Source organism: Falco naumanni, chromosome 18 (genome assembly GCF_017639655.2).
Source record: "Falco naumanni isolate bFalNau1 chromosome 18, bFalNau1.pat, whole genome shotgun sequence".
NCBI lineage: Eukaryota > Metazoa > Chordata > Aves > Falconiformes > Falconidae > Falco > Falco naumanni.
Window position 1 is genome coordinate 152,867 of NC_054071.1, and position 22,234 is coordinate 175,100.

Here is a 22,234-nt window from a genome sequence, read left to right on the forward strand (position 1 = left end):
TTCCCAGTTAGTGGGAAAACACATCTGGTACAAGTTACATCATGTCAGCGGATAGTAATCAGGACTATAACACAAGAGGGAATTATTTATATCATCGTACAATCACTCCTTTCTTGTGCATCTCAGCTGCTTTATATGCAAAAAACCTGAAAATATGTTCTTAAGTGGTAGGTTTTATCTCAAGACAGAGCCACAGTCAGCACATCCTCAGTTTTTGCATTTCTATGGGCAAGTACTCAAGTCCATGTAAATGCAAAATAAAGACTGACTGCTACTAACGATCTATTCTGTCATCTGCTAGACGTCAAGGGACAGCTTGCAACACCCACCTAAGAGATGGTATCTGTAATAGGTTCCCGCTTAGTAGAGCTACAAAGGGAAGGAGGGAAGAGTGATCCTGTCTCCTAGATCAGGAGAATTTTGGCAGCTGACACAGCCTTTGGGAATATGGTATAACAGAGCAAGAGGATGTTTGGAAACTGCATTCACGATTCTGGGACTCTTCTGTAAAAAACAGAAAAATAATAACTCTTCACTGCAAGTTCAAAATTCACTTGAAACACATCTTCCCATCAACTCATAAAAGATTGATGATTTTCCCATCAACTCATAAGACCTAAAATGGCGTGTGGCACCGTGGGGCTTGGGTTTTGGTGAAATTAAAGCTATGCCATATATTCGGGCATCTCTGTCTCAAATGGATTAGTCTTGGTACAACTAAGCAAACCAACATGCACATCATAAAAAAAATCAGCAACGCTGGCAGTAGCTGGAAGTACCGCAGCGAGTCCTGGCAGGGAAACAAAAGACTGGAGAGCAAATAAATACTGTCCAATTCTTGAAGTAAAGGTCTGGGGAGAAGTACGTTTAATGGGGCGGTATATGAAAGCCTGAAGATGCAATACAGCATCTAGCCTGTCCCATCTTCCAGTTATTAAAGGAACGGTCAAAAAAAAATAATCTATCATAGGTATCTTGCTACCTCAGCAGGCAACATATTTTCACTGTATGAAGCTGGCTATTTGCCTGTAAGTATTTAACAGTCTAATGGAAAATGAAGCAGAACATATTTCCAATTCCAGAAAAACGCCTTCTACTAATATCCTGCAGCTAAAACATATAAACTACAATAAAAAAACCTTCAGGCTTTTTCCATTTCTTAAGATTAATTATTTGGCTGTATCTAGAAATCTGGTTTGAAGGACAAAGGCTTTCAAACCAGTGATTTCCAGAACTGTGAATCTGGATTTTTCTCAAGCACTGTCTCCACAGAAGATAGTTTAAGAGGTTGCCATTTCAGAATTCAGCAGCATTATAATCCCTCATCTTTTGCAGTAAACTGAAGGCTTTCTATTGCCTATGAACGAGTTTTAGATATGACAGCCATAAACCTCAACATTTCTCTTTTACAAGGCAACATCTTGAAAAGTTCTAGTACACCATGATATACTCTCGAAAGTCTAAGACCTTACTACTACCTTAAATATATTAAAATTAAACACTTGTGACTGAATTGGCAACTTCCTTGTATTCAAATCTATTGTTGTGTCCCATCTGTGTATTTCAAAGCAAGATGAAAACAAAACTAGGTAGTTGCCAGTCAACAGATGTACACGCCTTTCACATCTATTACTTTTCTGTAATTGGTTACTTGAAGACACATATACAAAACAAAAAGCTTTATATGACCACATTAACAGATTATCTGTCCCTTCAAATTCATATACTCATCAAAATATGTGCCAGACGTTCAAAACTACCCACTGCTATGATACTGTAGAGTAACTGTTCATCCCATTAAGCTACTTTGCTCCAAATCACTTTTTATTGCCTAGTTTTCTCTTTGTTTGGTGGCAAGATTCCTTTTTGCTTTAAAAACTCTTGCTTTCATCACTATCTGCTCAGGTATCTTCTTGAAGGCTAATAAAAACTACACCAAGACTTTAAACCGTCCATTTCTATTCACAGATACAAGTAAGTGCACTTCTTTTCAAACATCACTAACTTATTCTAAGATTGCAAGTAATTGCACTAACAACACAGGCTACACATAAAGCCGTCTGAAAACAAAAAGGAAATCTATCATCAAGATCTGTACTTTTGTTTCCCAAAGTTAGCATTTTTCCTCCCAGAGATAAAGAGTGTAGAAAGATGCAATAGATATGCATCTGTGTCTTTGAATATGTAGATAGGGAACAGTTAAGAGAGCTCAAAAAATGCAAATGGTCTGTAAAGTTGACAGGTAGACTTCCACCTGGACATTTATTCTGGAGGAAAGGCGGTTTTCCTCAGACAGCACTAACTTGGCAAGAAATAATAAACTTTTATATCCAGAATAGATTTAACGTCCTCTCCTTGCAAACCCTAAAAGAGACCTCTGCAATACGCAGAATACAAGCAAAAATCAAGTTTTGGATTTTTTTACAGAAGGGTTCAGTTTAAGAAAACTCAGATAGGTTCACTTACTTGCTTACAGCTTTTTGTTGACCAGCCTGTACTACACATCGCAGCATGTAACGTGCTCCTGTACCGTTTTCTTTTACACTGTAATAACTGAATGTTTAAAATAATCTCATCTGAGCTTAGAGCACGATGTTACACACACACTTCACAGGGTCCCTCAAATTTACAATTACAATGTAATTGTAAAAAAGATTTTTAATTCATTTCCAGTCTACCAGTTTATCCTAAAAAAAAAACAAAAAAAACAACCAAAACCAAAACTCTGTTAAATATTTTGGAACTTTGCTGAGTGTGGTATGTAGTAGAAAAAAAGATCTAAATAGCAAAATCTTCTTTGACTTCACAAAGTGTGAATTTGACCTCTCCAAAATAGAGTTTGTTCTTTTCACATCATTGGAATGTGCTTACACATAGGTTTAAAATCCACTCCATTTTTCATTTAGAGCTCTTTACACACTAGATAATTTTGACTTTGAAACCAGCAACAAGTTTTTAAAAACCCTTCATAGCAACAAAATAGCTTCCAGCAGCTGCACAACTGCCCTCTGCGCAGTTGCAGATGCACTAGCTAGGAGTGTGACGCACCCACTCTCGTACTGGCAAATGCTGCGCTGATGGAGAATTAGTAAAAGGAGCTTTCCCTTCTTTTCCTTACCTGGGCTTCTCCTCCTATCTCCTTTCAAACTGCCCATAAAAACACATGTCCATTCCTGTAGAGTTTCAGTTTTACAACTTCTAGCAGCATTTTAACTACTGAATCGCCAGACACTACTTGGATCAAGCTCAGCTAATCATGGTTAATACAAAGCTGGTATGTGTGTTCGTGCAAGCACAAATCACCAGCATGCATTTAAGTAATCTAGTGTTGATAAAGTCTAATGTGCCAATACCAAAACTATATTATTGTGCGTTTCTTCTTGCACTGTGTCACAACACTCCTGTAAACCCTAAACATAGCCATTTGGTATGGTTATCTTCCACTACCAAATACTGTCTTGTTTTGAGCGACTGTATTTTCTGAAACATTAACACACTGAGTTTGTTTTCAATGCACAATGTAAACTTTTGGGAAGACAGACAGTCTTGCTTTTATAATACTTACATAATTTAACAGAGCACATTTAACAACACAAATTTATCAGCTTCCAATAAATGCTAACCAAATAACAATACTTCAACAGAACTCCTACTTGCACATATTCCACCTCTGCAAGTAGAAGCTACATTCAGCACTCTCCCTGAAGTTACCAGAGTCAGACATAGAGATATAAAGCTGTTCAGCAAGTCTATGCGTGATCAAAACAGACACTGTACCACAGCAGCAGTTCATTTCAACCTTCACATGGTTCTACAGTTGCAATTCTCAAGCATACACACTCTTCCCACTGATACAGCGAATTTTATTTCCAGTTTTTCCTCTAATTCATTATGCAGCTATTATCTCTGCTTTGTATTTAAAAATCCTTCTGGGCAAAGTAAGGACAATTATCAGGTAAAGCCAAAGTTACTTGTTCATTTTAATCTGATCTAAATCTGTGTGGCTGCCCAAGGAGGCAGCATACTTTTTCCCTGTTTATATGCCAACACCGGCATTCTCATGGGTTGCCAGGTGAGATGCCTTGGGAAATCAGTCTGCCCAGAAAATAACCATTCCTTGTGATAAATTTTCATCCGGATCAGTTCTCTGAACCAGCTCACCGTGCAACTTCATAAATACTTCTGTCCATTACAAGCTCTTGCTTCCTGAAATAACCAATTTGTTCTACAGGTGCAATCTGGCTTTCACCTTCCACAAAATAGCAACATAAGAGAACCAGGAGCACAATAATGGATTTGTGGGGAAGAAAATCTGAGGATGACACTTAAGAATTTAACTTGAAAAAATAATGTATTTTCAAGAACATCTAACAAACAGGAAAATTTCTCAAATCACTTCAGCCTTTGCATAGCCCATGCTTTCATTTCAAAAGGAGTATCAAATTATTATGAAAATACTCTTAGATACAAGTTCTCTCTCCTTACTGAGTGTTTATAATTTAAACCCACAGATCTGTCTTTAGAAACAGCAGGATCAGAGTTACAGGATTCAAGTCAAACCTACATCTTGGCAAAGGTCTGAATGAAGTACCAGAAACCACCACAGGACCTACCCAGTGGCACATGAGTTCCAAATCTCAGCAATGAGATATTGGCTTTTCAGCAGCCAGCAAGTTTCAGTATGAGGGGGAGAACGCCTGGGGGAAAAAGAAGAAAAAAAAAAAAAAAAAACACACACCACACCCCAAACCCCAAAACTTATTTTCCCTCTTCACAAAAAGGAACAATGGCTACTTAACTTCCTAAGCAAGACAGGGAATAGCATCTCAGTAAGACTGGGGTTATTTGTGCAAAGGCTGGGTGAGAAGGGAAAAAGAATATCCACTGACAACAGGGATAACTGACTCCATCTTATTGTCTGAATTTAAAGTGCTTGGAGTGTGGGATAACATAAGTCAGTCATGCACAGGAGATACCATGTTAAATGATTTCATAGCACCACAAGTGGGCTAGGTAATTCATCAAAGATCAGTAGAAGGTGGGATCCTTCATCAAGAAATCTGCAGCTTAGAGAAAAAGCTATAAAAATCTGAGAGAGGGAAAAGAAAACAGAATAATTTAGGAAACAAATTTTTAAAAGGCAGTAGAAAACAAGTGTAATACAGTAAGGCGAGGGGACACCAAACCAGAAAACAGAAGTATTATAACAAATTTAGAAAGTACAATTGGAAGAAGAAAAGTGCAACCAGGTATGTGTTTAAAAAACCTGCCTGGCAAAAAGTTTCAATTACATTCAGGGAATAATTTTTCTCAGACCTTTAAACTGCAGTCCGCATGGCATTTCACTCTGACTAATAAGATTTTGTCCTGCAGCTAGTAAGTGTGAAATGAATGGTTCAAGACACACACATTACAATAAAGCAAAATAGAGATTCTCAGCAGCCATTTTTACTATTACATGACACAGGCGATCAAGATTTATTAGGGTATGTTTCTGTCCCTGCTAAAGACTTCTGAAGTCACAGCTGTATGTCACAACTTCTATTTTCTTAATGTCAAGCCTGCTGTTGTCACAGTATCCCAACATGTCCATCATAAAGTGACATGCAGTTAAAACACAGGAAATCTAAGCACAGTGCATAGTGCATGTCACTTAACAGGGAACTCGCATCTACTACAGTGAGAAAGCATACAAAACATACTGAGGAATGAAAATGCACCTGACACCGTTTGAGAAACACCTCAAATCTGCTAGGCTGAAAAAGAAAAAAAGGGGAAAGTTACTGGACTTACGGATCATTATTGCACAAAATAGTGTAATTCGTTATGAAGGCTAGAACCAACAAAACATTAGTATGAGCAGGAAGAAGAGCTGCTTCTTTAGAACACATGTAGCAAAAAATATCTGCATCAATCAGAAAACATAAATACTCCTGTTCAGCAAATGTCCAGAAATATTGCAGTGACACAGCTAGTTGACAGTACCAGCTACATGTTAAGATACTGGGCACTAACAGCAACCAGACTTTTCATTAGAAATAATCAGCCTTCTACCATTAAAATTCGCAGTTCTCACCATATGTAATTTGTCTTCAGACAACAGTATTAAGACACATTCCATAATTCCCTTTTCATCACATAAGTACTAAAAAGGCTTAAATAAGCATGACCTGCGAGCAACTGTGGGTTCAGAACAGATTTTTACTGACTTCCATGAGACTAGTCAGCCATAGGAAAAGCAAAGTTCTAGTAAGCTTTCTGCACCTGCAAGATTCAGCTATGCTCCAACTCAAATATTTGTAACTTTCTGTACATTCTGTTGTCTGTAAATTTTCACCTATAAAACTTTCTGCTTGTAAAAAAATAAAAGCTCTACTACTTTATCCTACCAGGCCATCTGTCTTCGCAGGGGTACCACAAATATGCCTCCAAAATTCCAGCTGAAAAACTTTCTGTTCACCTTTATTTAGTACCTGGGACAGAACGGAATTGGCTTAACAGATTTTGTCTCAAATATTAATATGGATCCTAATTCCAGTAACCTATCTTCAAGCAAGCCCACTTGCCTTTCATATTACATTCCCAAGACCACTTCTTGCACTGAAACAAGTTTCAAAACTTAGAAACACACGAACAAGACAGCATAAAGTGCTGGTTGTTGCTTAGCATAGCTAAATGTTTCTCTTGAGTGAAAACTACTAGTCTGAAACCTCCTCAGGGAAGGGTGTCTGAAACTGTCAAGCTAATGCAAGCTGCTAGTGTTAATGAGTTTAAGCTGCTGGCACCAGAGCTACAGCGAGTTTCACTCCCTATGCAATTGTTTTCCAGTAGGGAGGAGCAACCTAAAAATCGCCAATTTAAGATCACTTGGAAAATTAAGCATTTACAAAGGTAATTTGGAAATTTGGTACTAGAAGTTTAGGTTCTAATGAACTAGGAAAATCTGTCTCTCATGCTTTTCCTAGTTATGAGAGCTACACTAATACTACTTAAGAGTTATAACCAAACCCCACCAACTTTGTAAAATACTGAAAGTGAAGAGCCTGCAAAGACCAAAGACGGTATATAACTTTACTCACACTCATGTATATGTTTAAACAGAGTTTGCAGCTTCCAGGACAAATCATGTTTTTATTAAAATGTTCTTAACGGTATAAAATTTGTCACTTCAACACAAAACATCCTTTAATGTTGATTATTTAGAGTTTTGATACCGCAAAAGGAATTATTGCAAAGTTTTAAAACTATGTAAGCCTCATACTTATAATGGAAACAGCTGAAAGTTAGGCATTTAGATCCACAGAAAAAACTACACACTCTTCTTGGAAAACACTGAAATAATTCAACCATGCTTCCTCAGCTTGAGGAAGCTCAAGACATTACAGGCTCCTGTCAACTGTAAACAGTTAACTGCTCATTTGACTGCATTAATATTTAAAGCATATAACTTCATGATAATGAAATTACCTCCGCATAAAAATCCGTATTTGTATCTAACTGGGGGGAACACACACCCCAAACTTTGGTATCGTAAGATTCTGAAAAGACAAATAGCACATATTTAGCAAAATGTAAACCAGCATTGTTTTGAAAAACAAAATTATATTCTTTAAAATTTATTTCATCTTCCATTTAGAAGCCAAGATCTGGATCTTGTAGGGAGAACACTGTTTCACAGCAGAATACATTAAGAGATCAGCTGTTCTGTGCTGTAACCAAGAATGGTTACAAAAATATTTTAATACAATAATAATATGAAAAATCAGGTTGTTACAGAACATATAAATCCTCTCAATTGGTTGGTACTTCCAATTATGACTCTCTTTGGTGGGGTTAGAAAGAAATATATTCTTTGATAAGGTGTATTATATAGTGTGCCACAGAGAAATAGGTCACTGATGACATGCAGTTTTGTAACCACCTTAAATATACCTGTGTCTATCTCAAACATGCTATTGGTACACCACTCTTCCATTAGACACTGATACGACCAAGACTGGAAGATGGGATCTGGTTTACTGAAAATACCTATTTAATGCAGTTGTACAAACTCAAAGGACTCTTTCCAAGTCATTCTTACATGGACATCTCACCCTCTAGGTGGTATGATACCAGAAAAAGTGTGTTTGAGCTAGAAGCACTTTCTGGTACATACAAAGACTTTCCACCCTTAGATGAAATTGCACCTCAGTCTGAAATTTCCACATTCTATGATTCTGGCAAAGTGAGTAAGAACAGAACATCCCAGTATCTCGCACTTGCAACATAACCTGACAAACCACTTTTACAATATAGCCCTTATATATACCTAACCATTCATACAAAACTGCTGAAGAATTTACTCTCCAGAAATCTGAAGTAGCTGTAAATACCAGTCAGCAAATACTAGACAAAATTATAAATAAAATCTTAAGTCTCTGACATCCTACAAAATGCAATTGCTTAGTTAGAAGAATAAAAAGCCTCCATGATTTTGCACTTTTCTTTCAAATACATACCTTCTGGAAAAGCTTTCAAAATTTCTATCCCTCAACTACGCATTTACACTGTGAGTTTATCTCAACTTTATTATCAACATCTAAATTTAAGTGTTGGCTGCCTGGGGCAGGTATGGGGCTCTTCATGCATTCAGCACAACCACCACATTGCAAGTGCTTGATTAATCTCTATTAAGGAAGGCGGAGGGTGGGGGAAGCATCTTACGTGCAGGTAGAAAGACAGATAAAGGGGTTTCAGATAGGTACCTGATGAGAACACTGGACTTATGTAAAGGATGTGAATCACCTGTTACCATAAAATACTAGATCCTTTTAAAACTACATTTTGCAACTCCACAGCCCCTTGAACACCACCAATGTCCACAGTCCTATAAAACGCCTATTTGCCTCCTGAAGAGAAAGAGTGCCCAACTTCCACAGGCAAACAATCAAGCTGCAGTCAATCAGCAAGATGACAAATCAAGGTGCACTAGACCATCCTTCATAAATCCATGCTCACACGTTACATCTCCTTAATTCAGCACGTACACACATACCGCGCACCATCATTCTCTTGATCCACCGCGCATACACCACTGTCAACAAAGCATGTGCCAGTTGCCATTCCCAGAACAATACAGCTCAGGTCATCCTCTGAAAATATAAAAAAGCGCATTCCTCACATCCTTTATGTCTACAGTACTTGCCTCGCTTTGACTTAAATCACTTCTACCGCCCAAGATGCCAAAACTCAGCTGTGATTAAACATACTTATATAATACTATGAAGACCAAACAGATACACTACCTTGAAGCCTATATTTTCATTCTAACAATACCTATACCAAGACATCCACAGGACCGAAAGTTGCACAGAAGGCAGTTAGAAATCAAAATCAAAACCAGAACCCGAGGGCGCACATACCACAACATATGTCCTGAGAGCAAAGAGAAGGGGAAGATATCCAAGCAAAAGACTGAGAAAACATCTGATTTTTCCCTCCACGCACCTGGACCCAGAACCCGCAACTCCAGGAGGTAACAGTTCATTTCCTCACCTACTCAATGACAACTCCAGTCCCAGAAGCGAGTGCATTTAAGAACCGCGTTCCCTCCCAACAATCGCGGACCGTGCACCGTCGTGGCTGCACAATTAGCAAGTGACAAGGAGGAAGGAGAGCGCTGCCGGTGGCCCCCACACCTCCATGCCGCCGCTCCGCGGGAGGGGGCTGGAAAGCAAAGGCAGAAGGGGAAGGGAGGTGTGGGCAGGCAGTCCAGCACAGCCAAATGCAGCAAGAACTCGCCACACACACGCTGGCTTCGGGCAACTCACCTTCCCTCCCCTCCCCCAGGCAGGTGGCACAGCCCCCTCTCAGCGGGGTGCAGCAGCCAGGGCAGATCCCCCGGCCCTCCGGCAGCATTCCTCGCCCGCCGCCCCCCCCTCCCCCGGCGGGGGACTCCTCTGGCTGAGCCCCTGCCGCCTGGGGGGTGCCCTGCCCGCCCCATGCTGCCTGGCGGGGGGCTGCAGGCCGGCCACGGCGCTGCCCTGCCACCCCCTCTCCCTTGCAGGCCGGGAGGCGGCTCTGCCCTGCTCCCTCCGTCACCCGCCCCCGAGCTGGGCCTAGTATTATTCGGCGGCTGCCGCCAGGCCCGAAGGGAAGGGGGAAGGGGATCCCCAGCCGAGCGGCCGGCCCGCACTCACCCAGGCCGATCCCCTCAGGGCCGCCCCCGCCGCCTTCCATTGCCGGGCAGCGAGGGGAGGGGGGCACAGGCGAGGAGGCGAGGCGGGAGGGCGGAGGGCAGGGCGGCCGGGGCCCTCCCTCTCTCCCTCCGCTCGGCCCCCTCAGCCGCCGCCGCGGCGCTCGAGTAGCCGCTGGTTCGGGCCCAGGCCCAGGCCCCGCCGCGGCCGGCGGACGCGGCTCCCGCTCCCCTCCGCCGCCGCCGCCGCAGCGCTACGTGGCCGCCGCAGCCAGTCTCGCGACTCCGCCGCGCGCACGCGCGCGCGCGCCGCTGCGGGCGCGCGCCGAGGAGGTGACTGCTGCGCGCGGGCGGGGGGGGCGCGCGCGTGTGCGCGGGGGAACGCGCGCGGGGCTGGGGCGGAGGGGGACACAGACGGGACACCCATAGGCTGAGGGGAGCCCCGGGGCGCATGCGCCTTCGGCCGCTGCCGCGCTCCCCAGCCGCTGCGCACCTCGGGCCGCGGCGGGCCGGGGGCAGCGCGGAGCGCAGGTGAGGCCAGGCGCGCTGCGCATGCGCGGCAGCCGGCGCCCCGCGGGGCTCAGGTGAGGCGGCGCACGTGGAGGGAGCGCGGGGCCGACCGTTACTCCGCTGAGGTAATTAAAGCAGCCGCCCTAATTGCAGTCAACTGAGCCGGGCGAGACTGTGGCGAGCGCTCCGCCGCGCTGCGGCTAACCCCGGCCCGTGCCTCAGCCTTCTCTGTGGGTGTCCTCGTCGGTGCGGTGAAGGCCCCTGGCTGCAGCTCCGCAGCTGGGGGAAGAACGGCCGTCGTGGGACCGGATTGCTGCCGGGTCTCGGTCCTCACAGGTGAGTAAGGATAATGCCTCACACAGCGGCTGCCGTGAGGGAGCAGCTGTGGCCTCCGGATGGGCAGCACCTTGAAAGGGCTATGTGTCATATGTGGTGCTAGAGCTGCCCCTCAGGAGCCAGGTAAGTCCTTAATAAAGGCCTCGTCAGCAAGGTCCCATCTCATTTACGGTTGTCAGAGGTGTCGGTCACTTCTGTTATTATGCCAAACCCCAGCTCCCACTCGTTCAAACCCTCCTCTCCCCTTAAAATACTAATAACTACTTAACTCTGGCCTGTGGTTTCTTGATTACACCCACCTGCAGGGCCTAGGCCTGGTGTATGAGAGAGATGTGCCAAGAAGGAAAAAAAAAATTTTTCCTAGTAGAGCTCCCAGTTGGTGGCAGGTATGGGGCTTCTAAAAGGGTGTGGGGAGGGTCAGGGCTGCTGCTTTGCAGGCTGGCACAGTATTTTGCAGTGGTACCACCTCTCCCAGGAAGCTGCGAAGCTTACACCATATCCCTGAAAACCACTGCTGAGTGCTGTGTAGGAGGGAAGAGCACTGCTGTGGTTTAGGTTTGGCGATGGTAAAAGAATTAGAGTAGCAGAAACAGGAAAACGGGGAAGGGTGCCAGCCTCTTGGGTAGCTTCCCAAGGACTTCAGGAATCTTTTGTGCCCTCTAGCTTTGGCTCCCTCTTGCCCACTCAGACCTGTGTTCCTGCTGTAGTCCCCTTATTTAAAACCTTTTGTCTGCAATCCTATCTCTACCTGTGGTTTGTTTCCTCATCTGCTTTGTTTGCTGCAAATGCCCCCCCTAAAAGTGTAGGGCACTTGATTTGAGGTTCTGTGAAAAGTCCATACACCGTCACTCCCCTGAGATGTAATGTTACATGCCTGTGTATTTGACCTGCTCTTGATTATTGAACATAAAACCCATATTTGAGCTCCCTGTGCAGAGCAGGGATTGGGCTTTCAAAGTCGACAGTGAAATAAAAGCGGCTGGGTAGGCTGGGGAAGCCTTATGGCACAATCGGAACAATGTTGCCAGTTCTCTTCCTTGCCCAAGCAACCCCTGCTGTGGGGGCATGGGAAAGGAGCAGAACCTGGTGCATTTCACTCTGACCAGCCCCATGGGAGCTCTTACCAGCTGGTCTCTTTCAGAGCAGGCCCCTGGCTGTTCTAATCTCTGCTGGGACCTGTGTATAGCTGGCAAGGAAAGGGATAGTCTGGGCTTTGAGAGCATGGGCACCACTCCATCTTAGCCCAACAGCCTTGTGCAGTGCAGCTTCCTGAGGAAAAATAGAGGATGTCAGGGGGTGTGGTGCTGCTGTTGGTTAGCTGTATGCATGTGAAGGATGTCATGTCATAAAATCTCCTGCCCTGAAAAGGGCCGCAAGAAAAATGCTGGGGACCTTTTTCTTGGAAGGTAAATGAACAAGACAGCAGTGACAGAGCCCCTCTTCCAAATGGGGGACTTCAGCAGAGGGACAACTGGGAGATGCTGGGAGACAGTGGACACACAGATGACGAGTAAAGCCATTAACTGTTTCAACATCCACAAAGGCGAAGCTGCTGCTGGTGTCCATCCATGGGGCACAAGTAGGCCAGGGCCTTGATGATCTCTCTCCAACGTGCGAGAAGAGCGTTTAATCTCTGTTTTGCTGTTCCCTCTTCTCTGATGCAGTCTGTGGTCTTCTAACCTGGCTTCCTTACCCTAGGCCTACAGCAAGAGGGTCCCCTCCTGTTGAATGTCTACTGAAGGATTGCAGGGGCCTTTCCTGATAAAGGTGCTCTGTATCCTCAGATGATGTCAGCGAGAATGATTTCACTCCCTCGAAATGAAAGCTACACTGAGACTAAAAGGAAGTGTTAAGTCCCTCATTCTTGTGGACACCATGACTCTCAGAGGGATGTTTAAAAAAAAAAAATCGAGGACTAAATACAAATATCCTTGGACTCTGAAGGGCTTCTGACATGCTGAAAACAAAGCTTGTCCTCATGGCCCTGCTTGTGTCCCATCAGCATCAGTGGTGGCTTAGGGAAGAGAGAGCTGCAGAGGAGAGTGACCCTTCCTAGCCTTGCTGTATGGTTTGGCTCCTGAATTCCCAGGACACCCAGCAGTCACACACTTTCTTCCCTGGGTGTTTAGTTAATGGAGGGTGACAGCTCCTCATGCTGCTCCCAGGGAGGGATCCAGCTGAGAGACTGGCTGTGGCACTGAGCCCTGTTCCCACAAGGAAGCCTGTTTCAGCTGTTTACGGCCCTCTCTTTGATCTAGCTTTTGACATGAAAAGACATGTCAGCCAGGTAGAGGGAAAGGAGAAAAAAAAAATGCGGGAACAGCCCCACATCTCTGCTTGTACATGATCTGCTCCCTAGCACACACCTGCCTCAGCCACAGATCCTTATCAACCCTCTGATTTCCTTGCTGTCATCTCTGCTTTCCCTTCACACTGGTGTATAACTTCTAGACACAACTTTCTGCACTTTGTTTCCTGCTCAGTAAGACGCTGTGGCTCCCATGCCCCTTCTCTCTGGCATTTTCCTTATTTCTACAGTACAACCAGTGTGGGAAATGCCTTCGTGTCCTCCTCATTGCATGCAGTGCCAGTGACGGGTGATACAGATCTTCATTTCCTCCCTAAAATGCTGCACTGTTACAGCAAGCAGCTGTTTGCAGCTCACTTCAGAAGTAGCAGCCATACAGCTGTAGGTGACTTTGTCCCTCCCTGGAAATCAGATCTTTTTTTCTGCTAAGCAGCTTAGGCCCTTTCAGGGTGAAAAGTACAATAAAAGTATGAGAATTTGATGGGCCAGGGGCTGCAGACACACTGGAACACAGCGTTACTCACTTGTGTTTTTTTTCTAGGGGACTAGATGTTCTAGACCTGCTAAGAAAGCAAACAATGAGTATGAGTATTGCTGAGATGCAGCGACCTCTGTGGTGGAGATAACCACTAGTACCAACTGCAGAATGGCGTGGGAAGGAGAAAAATCAGATGTGAACTCCTGCTTTTATCAGTCAATAATTTTCCTGTGGTTTCATGGCTTTGCAAAGCTGGGTGTTCCTGAGCAATCCCTGATCCACCTGCTCTGGTTCTTTTATATGGCTTTCAGGCAACAAACCAGGGCTGGAATCCTCTTGTACAAGATGTCTGCCTGGTCTGGGGCCTGCAGTCCCACATGAGCTGTGCTTCTGAGAGATGGGGCCTAGTTTACAAGAGTTCTTGGCTTTACTCGGGCAGTGATGGCTCTTGGCTTCATCCAAACTCCTGCTGTGATGATTTCTTGGGAAACTTGGCAGCCAGTGAACCAGGCCTTCTAGCCCTTCTTCCCACAGCCAACAGGGAGATGGGCTGCCTTCCTGCTGTCCTACCTGCATCCTCCCATGGTGAGAGGTGACTCTTGGTGCCTTCTAGGTGCTGGCGGCAGGGTTGGCACTGAGCAGGGTCAAGTGAACAGCACTAGCCCTTCTCCACATGCTTGATGTTTTGCTGAGACCTCAACATCGTAACAGTTCTGTTTTGGGAACAGCCTGAACTGGGCATGACCTGACACTTGTCAGAATGCAGTTGCAATTGGGACTTTCCCCTTCCTCAAGGGGCGAAGGCCCTTGGAGCTAGGTGCTGCTCAAGGATGCTGGTAAAGAACAGGCCCTGCCCCACTAGGAAAACAAGCCAAGTGTGAGAAGGGGCACAGACAGGGCACTGGCACCTTGCTGACAGTGTCTGTAACCCAACCAGTTGACTCTCAGATTAATGCTTTATCTTTTAGGGATCCTGCTGTGTCCTGCAGAATTTAGGATCCTCTCAAGCAACGGGAGAGGAAGCAACAGGAAAACAAAGGGGGTTTCCTGCTACCTCTTGACACAGGAAGCCCTGCACTGTCTGGGGGAACCACCACCACTGAGTGCAGAGATGTTGGGCTTTGAGACCATATCAGAACAAAGTAGAAGCTCAAGCAGACAAAATTCTTGTTCCCATTCTCCCTTCTCTTTCAGTAATTCAGTGTAAGGCCACAATTAAAGATTTAACTGCCTCCAAATAATACATCAGAGCTAATACCCACTGTTATCTCCTTGGGCCCAACATCAGACCTTGAGAGCAGCAGAGTACAGGCAGAGTTGACATGCGCTAAAACACCTGAGAAGCAGACCTGCAGTCTGAGGTACCCGCTGGGGGTACCAGTAGCTTTAATTCTGCCCACATTTAGCCCACCCTGTAAGTATTTTAATGCTGCAAGCAAGCACCTGGGTGCTGAGGGGCAGCATTCAGGGACCCAGCATGACCAGCTGGTTTCAGTGTGTTTTTAGAGGGCCTTGTTCATGAAAGGCTTGAACTCAGGCTGGGCAGGGCAGCAGTAACATCCTTATGTAATACATAAAAGCCTGGCTGATTCATGTGTGGGTTAATAACTTTCTTTGGTGTACTTGGGGCAGGGTACCATGACTGTGTTATCAGAGCTGTTAGCCTCTGCATAAAAATCATGCCACAAAAAAAAAGTTCTCTTTGGGTAGCCTTGGTTTTGTGCTGCTTTTTTTTTTTAATAAAGTAAAATACAGATTCTGGAATATGGTGGTTGGACAAGAGCAGGATGGAAGTGAGGCAAACTCTCAGAATTGGGCTTTTATTGTCAGTTTAATTGACTTTGGTGTTATGCTGTAATCTCAGGAGGTCTTCCCAGACTGTCTACATAAGGGAAGTTCTAAAGTATGTGCTGGGGAAGTTGTTAAATGGAAGCATCACCATAGCAGGCTGTTTGAGGCATTTCTGCTCTTGTGTTAAAGAGCACCTCTGCTCAGATCAGCATCAGCCCCTACCAAAGCAGTACAAGCAGCATCTGTGTACCTTGGCTGGTGAGGAATGAATGTGTTTAACCTAGAGTCCTTTCCATTCACACCCGATCTTCCAGCCTAGCTTTTTATGTAGAAACTTATCTCTGGGTTTGAGAAGCACCTACGGAAAGCTGTGCTTGGGAGCAAATACTATGTCAGAGAAAGAGCTGTATTTACCAGCTTTGTAGAAGAGGCACTGCAAGACTTACACCCATGAAAGTCACATTTGAGTTAATGTCTCTGGGACAGACTCACCTTGTTCAGGCTTAACCCCTGCTTCCTTCCTGTTCTTGCCTCTGTTGAATATTTTTAACCTACCACTTCAGGGGCATCCTGCACACACTCTCCTCTAGCCTCCTGCCCTTCCTGCCCTTCCCAGCATGGGGGACATGAACACACTGGCATCTTCCACTGACACTGCCTTCTGCACTGCCCTCCTGCAGCTCAGTTTGGGACACAGTTTCCCATGCTTATGCACAGCTTTGGCTTGTCAGAGATCAAGGGCAACTCACTGCAGGTCTCTGACCCAGTCCAGACCAGCATCATGTGCATATCCAGTGTGGGGAACCCCAGATTCTGTTTTTACAGCAGCAGTTGAGCTCAGCCTCCTGTGGGAGCTTCCCAGCCTCTCTAGTTCCTCTCCTTTCTCTGGATGTGTTCAGCAAGAACTGGATGTCTGCTCCACTAAGTCTGTTCCCCATAGATACGTTTTTTTATTGCATTCTGTGGATGGGGAAAGTGAACTCAGCATGGCTATGGGTATGTGGTTTAAAGACCATATTTTTCTAAAGACATCAGATGCTTGTCTTTCTCTGAAAGTTTGTTCTGCATCCACTAGCTAGAGTACACTTTATGTCCCCTGTCAGTCACCCTGATACCTCTCTAACTGTGACAGTCCTCTCCTGCTTCACCAAGTAGCAAACCAAACCACAAAGCATCAAGTCATCCCTAAGTAAACCTGACCTACCTCCAAGAATTACACTAGTGTCAGGACTTGCTGGAAGTCAGGTCAGTTCTGCTGGTGGAAAACAGGCCTGTGAGCAATGTCTCAACCTCCAGTTGCTGCCTGGTGCCAGGCAAGGAATAACTAAACCAAATTTGGCCCTAAGAGTTGCTCCCCATCTTCCAGCCAAGCTTGAGCTCCAGCCTGACTTAAGACATTATTTCCTACCTGCTTCCACAAGTGCTTTCTCCCACACACCCCACCACATCCTCTGTTTCAGGACAGAGGCATTTTCTGCTAGATCCACTTGGATATAAACAGCATAAAGGAAGCAATAAGGAAACTCCTCCCTATCCCTTACTCTAACCACTTCAGACATACTGCCAGCTTGCTCCAGGGTACAAATTATCACAAACTTGGGGAGCTTCCTTACCTGGAGAGACTTCAACTCTGGTGCATCAGTGACTGTCTGGGAGTAGATGCCCATTTCAATACAACAGCCATGCTGCAAATTACAACTGCTCCAGAGTGCCTCTTCAAGTGGTTGCTTTTGGTCTCCCCTTCACAAGTCAGGTAGGCTGGTTATCTATTAAATAGGGAGAGAGCAGAGAGAGAGAGAGTGAATACACAGAGGAAATCAGGCAGTTTCCTGTTTGTTTATCATGAACAAAAGCTTGTTTGCCTGAAAGTTGCTAGTGGGCCAGCCCAGCTGCTGTGACTGGTGCAGAGCTGAGCTCTTCGACTAGCATGAAAGGAAGAAATAAGGCAAAGTCTCCCAGGAAGGAAAAAAACCCAAAACCAAAGGTCTTCTTGGAGCTGAGGCAAAGCAGTGGGCAGGGAGATTTCACCTTGGCTTGCAGGGCTCTGATGTGTGAAGGTGGCAACCAACTGCTGTTCTTCCATCTCAAGCAAGATGTGCATTCAGCCCCCCTCATACAGGGCCCTTTAGTTGCCCCACCAGGTCTTACATTGCCCATTACCAGCAGAATTTTCCCAAAACCTGGTCCCTGTAGCTTACTTAGGTTTTGGGCTGTATTTAGACAAATACAAGAAATACAAGTTATGAGTCTGTGCTGGCATTAATCACTCTGGAGCCACAAATCTACAGGGCTTCAGATTTAAAAACTGCCAAGCTTTTACCAACACTGGGTCCTCCAGTATGAATTCATCATACTAACGTTCTGGACCCAAAGACTCAACGCTCTTCTAATGTCCAGCTAAAAGAACTTGCATCTCTGAAGTCATGCCTAGACACTTCCGTTGTTTCTGTCCACCCTGAATTAGCAATAAACCAGGGACCGCCTTTGGCAGGTGGGAAAGGAGGAATGCTCAAAGGGCTGCAAGGAGACAGGCTGCAAAGCCAAGCCAGCCTGGGACAGAAAAGGAAACAGGCATTTGCACCTTTCATTGTGCTGCATTAGGTTAGAGGAGTTAAAAAGTGGAGCTGGAAACACTCAGCAGAGTGAAATGGGCATCAGAAGTTCACCAGGACAGCCCCGCACGGGGACTAAACCCTTGTACCTGCCCTCCTGAGCAGTACTGTCCATCTGACGGCTCTTGTGCCAGCTGGTGCTTTTTCTTCCTCGCCCGGAGACTGTGCTATTGTTTTTGCCCTTGTCCATGGCCACTCCTTGCATCCTCTGCCCAGGGCAGGATGACCTCCCTTCGGGAGGCTGAGGGACACCCTTTGGTCCTTGCTGCCCTTCCCACGTGGAGATAATTGCTGCTGCCATCTGGTGGGAGAGCAGCCCACCTGCCAGCCTCAGCTGCTCCAGCATGGATTCATCTTGCCTCTGAAAAAGGTGACCTCTTTGCAAATGTCCTTCCTGGCTAATGTGGTCTGTCAGAGTTAGCAGCAAAGCTATAGCCTCCGCCACTCACGTGCAAAACACACCCGGCCCTGTGACTTTGGTGCCAAATGTAACAATGGCACCATTGGAAAATGGAAGGATCCAGGAGTACATGGTGTGGTGCTGGCGTAAGTCAGCTCTGGGGATGGAGAGCCTGACAGAAGGACGTTTAATTCTGGCTAGCAAACACCCAGGCAAAGGTCTACGGTAGAACCTTTCTCCAAGTAAATTTTTGGGCTATTTTAGCTGAGTTCCTTAAAGAAGTGCGTGCTTTCTTCAGCCCAGTAACACATCCAGCCTTGCTGGGGGAACACTGGCTCTATGCGATCATGCTGTTTTTTCTCCAGAGAAAACCAATTTCATACTAATTTGATGGGGGGATTAGAAGTTGTCAAATATACTAAATTCAAAGTGTTTTGTGCAAATAGGTGGCAAAAGTGAAGAAAACCTGACCACATAAAGCATCCCCATCCCCAAAGCAAAAGTTTTAGCATGGCTGCAATCCCTAGTGAGTAGCAGAAGGCCCACACAACAGAAAACTGGTGTAACTACCCAGTGGAGGATATTCTTCAATCAGACTTTGCCATTAATTTCAGACAGTGGGAATCCAGGCATGACAGCCAGACCAGGGGCCCATGGGCTTTTCAGTTCACAGAAAACCTGGCATTTCTCCACTTCCCTTCCAGTGGCATCATCCAGCTGCCTCCCACCTCTGATCACAGCTCACCTTGGGCTGAAGCGTCTTACCCAAAAGATGTGGCACATGGTGGTCATGGAATACTATCTCAGAGACAGAGGTTGCTCCTCCACGTGTGGTCACAAGACCGTCCCGCTTTTGCTTTCTCCAAGAATAAGGTGAAGGGGGAGATCTGCTATTCCTGGAGCATCTCCAGCACCTTTGTATGCAAAAGAGTTGTGAAGCTGGCAGCCCTTGCAATAGCTCTGCCTTGCAGCTGGGAGCCTACCTCCACAGGCCCGCAGGGTGGCAGGTGACCATTCACAGCACTAGGCTGATCACATACCTTACACAGGTTCTCTGGGAGGGCAGACCAGGACCTGCACAGCAAAACTCCTTTCTCTGCCCTCAGCGTGAAACCACAGGCCTTGACCCTCTCTTATTTCTCCACCCCAGGTTGTGCTCCACTTTCAGGAGCGAGTTTTTGTTACTGATTATTAAGAGCAACAAAGTTAGAAATGCCAGAGAGGGTGGGGATACCTTGTTTGTTCGAGCAGCAGAGGCCTGCCTTATGTTACCCAAGCCTAGAGCTCTATTGCCCTGACAAGTAACAGTGCTGAAAGCCAGTGCTCACACCCTGCTAATACCCTCTGAACAGTGAGAGGGAAGGGCCAGCATCCTGGGAAGCAAGAGTCCAGCCTTGGCCAGGAGTGCCAGGCAGGCCAGCCCTTGACAACACTTATTTTTGTTTTTACATCAAAGAGGATGCCAAGCAGTGCCCACTCACTACTGTGCAGTGCTCTGAGCAGTACCCATCCAGCAAGCAGGCAGCTGTTTCCTCACCCACTACCCCTGTGCAGCCCATGCAGAACTTTGTCCTGATTTTAGGGTCACTGTTCCCATCTGGAGCTAGACAGCTCCACGGTCCACACACTCTACAAGGCTGAAGAGCAGCTATAAGCACAATACAAACAAGGGGTTTGGCTAGCACACACCGAGACAGCTATAGGTTCACCAGCAGCTTTGAAGTCTGATAAGCTCCATGGCAGCTTTAGGCATTGAGTGAGGCGGAGCAAGGGTATAGGAGCAGTTAACAGCCAGGGAACATTTGTAAAAATAATTACACCCAACAGCAAAGAAAACTGATTCATCAGACCCAGGGGCCACTCTTAAAGAGCCTCAGCCACCTCCGGAGAAGCTAACAGCAAAAGCAGCAGGAAACACTCCGCACACCACTGAAAATGCAGAACTGGGGGTAGAAGCAATGCAGAGCCACAGAAGCTGAGAAGGGATTTCAGATGCACTGTTTTGAGCCCAACACCTGGTGCATGAAACTAACTGAAAGAAATGCAGAAAACGCTAAGGGAGCTTTCAAAAGAGCCTTGGGAGAAAAGTGGAAGCTTCTTTACAAGTGTCTGAAGTGGTAAACCAGAAGAATAAAGAACAAGAGCACTGGAGAGGGAAGAGGCCTGGAAGTTATTTGGGAGTTATGGACCTGACTGTTCAGCTGCTGAAAATAGTTTGCAATCTCAGGCACCTCATCACTGCAAGAGCATATTCTGTCCAGCAGAAAAACCAGGCAATCTTTCCATTTTGAGGGGAGGGCAACAACTCAAAGCAGCTATCGAATGATGAAATGGGCCCACCATTAACAGCAGCTTTCCCAAGAGCTCAACATCTTCAGGGTAGTGATGACACCCACCTAAGACTGCATTGCTCAGAAATAACAGACACCGTACAAGTGTCCTATTATCTGCAGGATGGGGATAGTGGTGTGCCAGGCTAGTACTGTGCCTTCTGACAGCTGCCAGCAGGTTTGAAGCTCACTGTAGGCTGTATCTGGTACAATACACCCGTTTTCTTTCCAGTAGCATGGTGTTGCATCAAATAAGCACCCTGGAAAATCTACGTACATGCAGTAAACAGCAGCCTGAAACATGCACGGAAAACAGTTAAAAGCCCTCACAATAACCTCAGCAAAGTCAGCCTTACCTTGTTGCAGGAATTCAGCTTAAGAATCATGTTTTGAACTTTTAAGGTGTCAGGAGCAATACCTATTTGCCTGTGCTAAGTGACTTTTATCCAAATAATTAGCACAAGTATGAGGTGTCTTGCTCCACTGACCAAACCTTTATTCTTCTGAGATATCAATAATAAAAAAACCTAACGCCAAAAAAAACCAACCCCACACTACTACATTTGGGACTGTGGCATTTATTGAAGGCTGTTTATACAATCTCATCCATCACATCCTCCTCACAGTCCAGGTTCCCTAAATAAGAAGTGTTGATGTAACAGAGAATTCTGCCCACCTCCAACTGCCTGAGCCACAGAGCACCAAGTCATCCCTTCTTTGTCCCAGGTGCCACCTGCAATAGGCTGACTGCCACTTTTACTGACCTTGGTGAAAGAACCAAGGCTGCACAACAGGGCAGGTGGCAGCAAAGAGGTCAAGTGTGCAGCGGCAGGGGAAGAGGTGCAGATGTTCCATTTCCAGCATATATGTGAGAAGTATTTCCTGCAGGGGAAGTATCTTCTCTGTACCTGAAATCCATCTACCACATAAGTGAAATCTCTGCAGTTTTCACCCCCAGCCTCAATGCACTCATGACCTGTGCCTCCAGCCATCAGTGCTATCTGTTCACACAGGCTCAGCAGAGCCACTGCCCTAACAGCTGAGATGTCCTCTTACTCTCAGCTGACACCCGAAAAAAAGACTGGCTTGACTGAGTGAGCCCTGAGCATCCCTGTTCTGTAGTCCAGGACCTGCAAGTCTGTTGACCCTGGCTCAGCCAGCCTAAAGGCACTGAAGCATTGCTGTGATACCTGATTGATACAGCACTCTAGCGGTCAGGGAGTCACCTGGGCTACTCATTCATCCCAGGAGTGAACAGGTGAAAATTCTGCTCCTGTTGCTCAAACTGCCTGGAA

General features: G+C 45.7%; 1 protein-coding gene and 1 long non-coding RNA gene across 5 annotated transcripts in view; one reads left to right on the forward strand and one right to left on the reverse strand.

Annotated features, from left to right (window-relative positions):
• ZNF652 (zinc finger protein 652) overlaps positions 1–21,398 on the reverse strand; it is a 34,884-nt gene extending 13,486 nt beyond the window's left edge. Inside the window, exons 1-2 of one of the 4 annotated variants that reach the window (XM_040617819.1) lie at positions 18,299–21,398; positions 17,211–17,363 (exon numbers count right to left, since the gene is read on the reverse strand). The gene's annotated coding sequence lies outside the window, so the exon portion shown is untranslated. Of the gene's footprint in view, positions 1–7,467; positions 7,491–9,534; positions 9,706–10,178; positions 10,459–17,210; positions 17,364–18,298 lie in introns of those variants that run through there. The other 3 variants (XM_040617818.1, XM_040617817.1, XM_040617820.1) reach the window with 3 other exon arrangements.
• On the forward strand, positions 10,690–12,881 carry LOC121099188. The gene is made up of 2 exons (XR_005831426.1): positions 10,690–11,020; positions 12,427–12,881. It is a non-coding gene; the product is annotated as an uncharacterized LOC121099188 (long non-coding RNA).
• Positions 21,399–22,234: the final 836 nt, after the last annotated feature.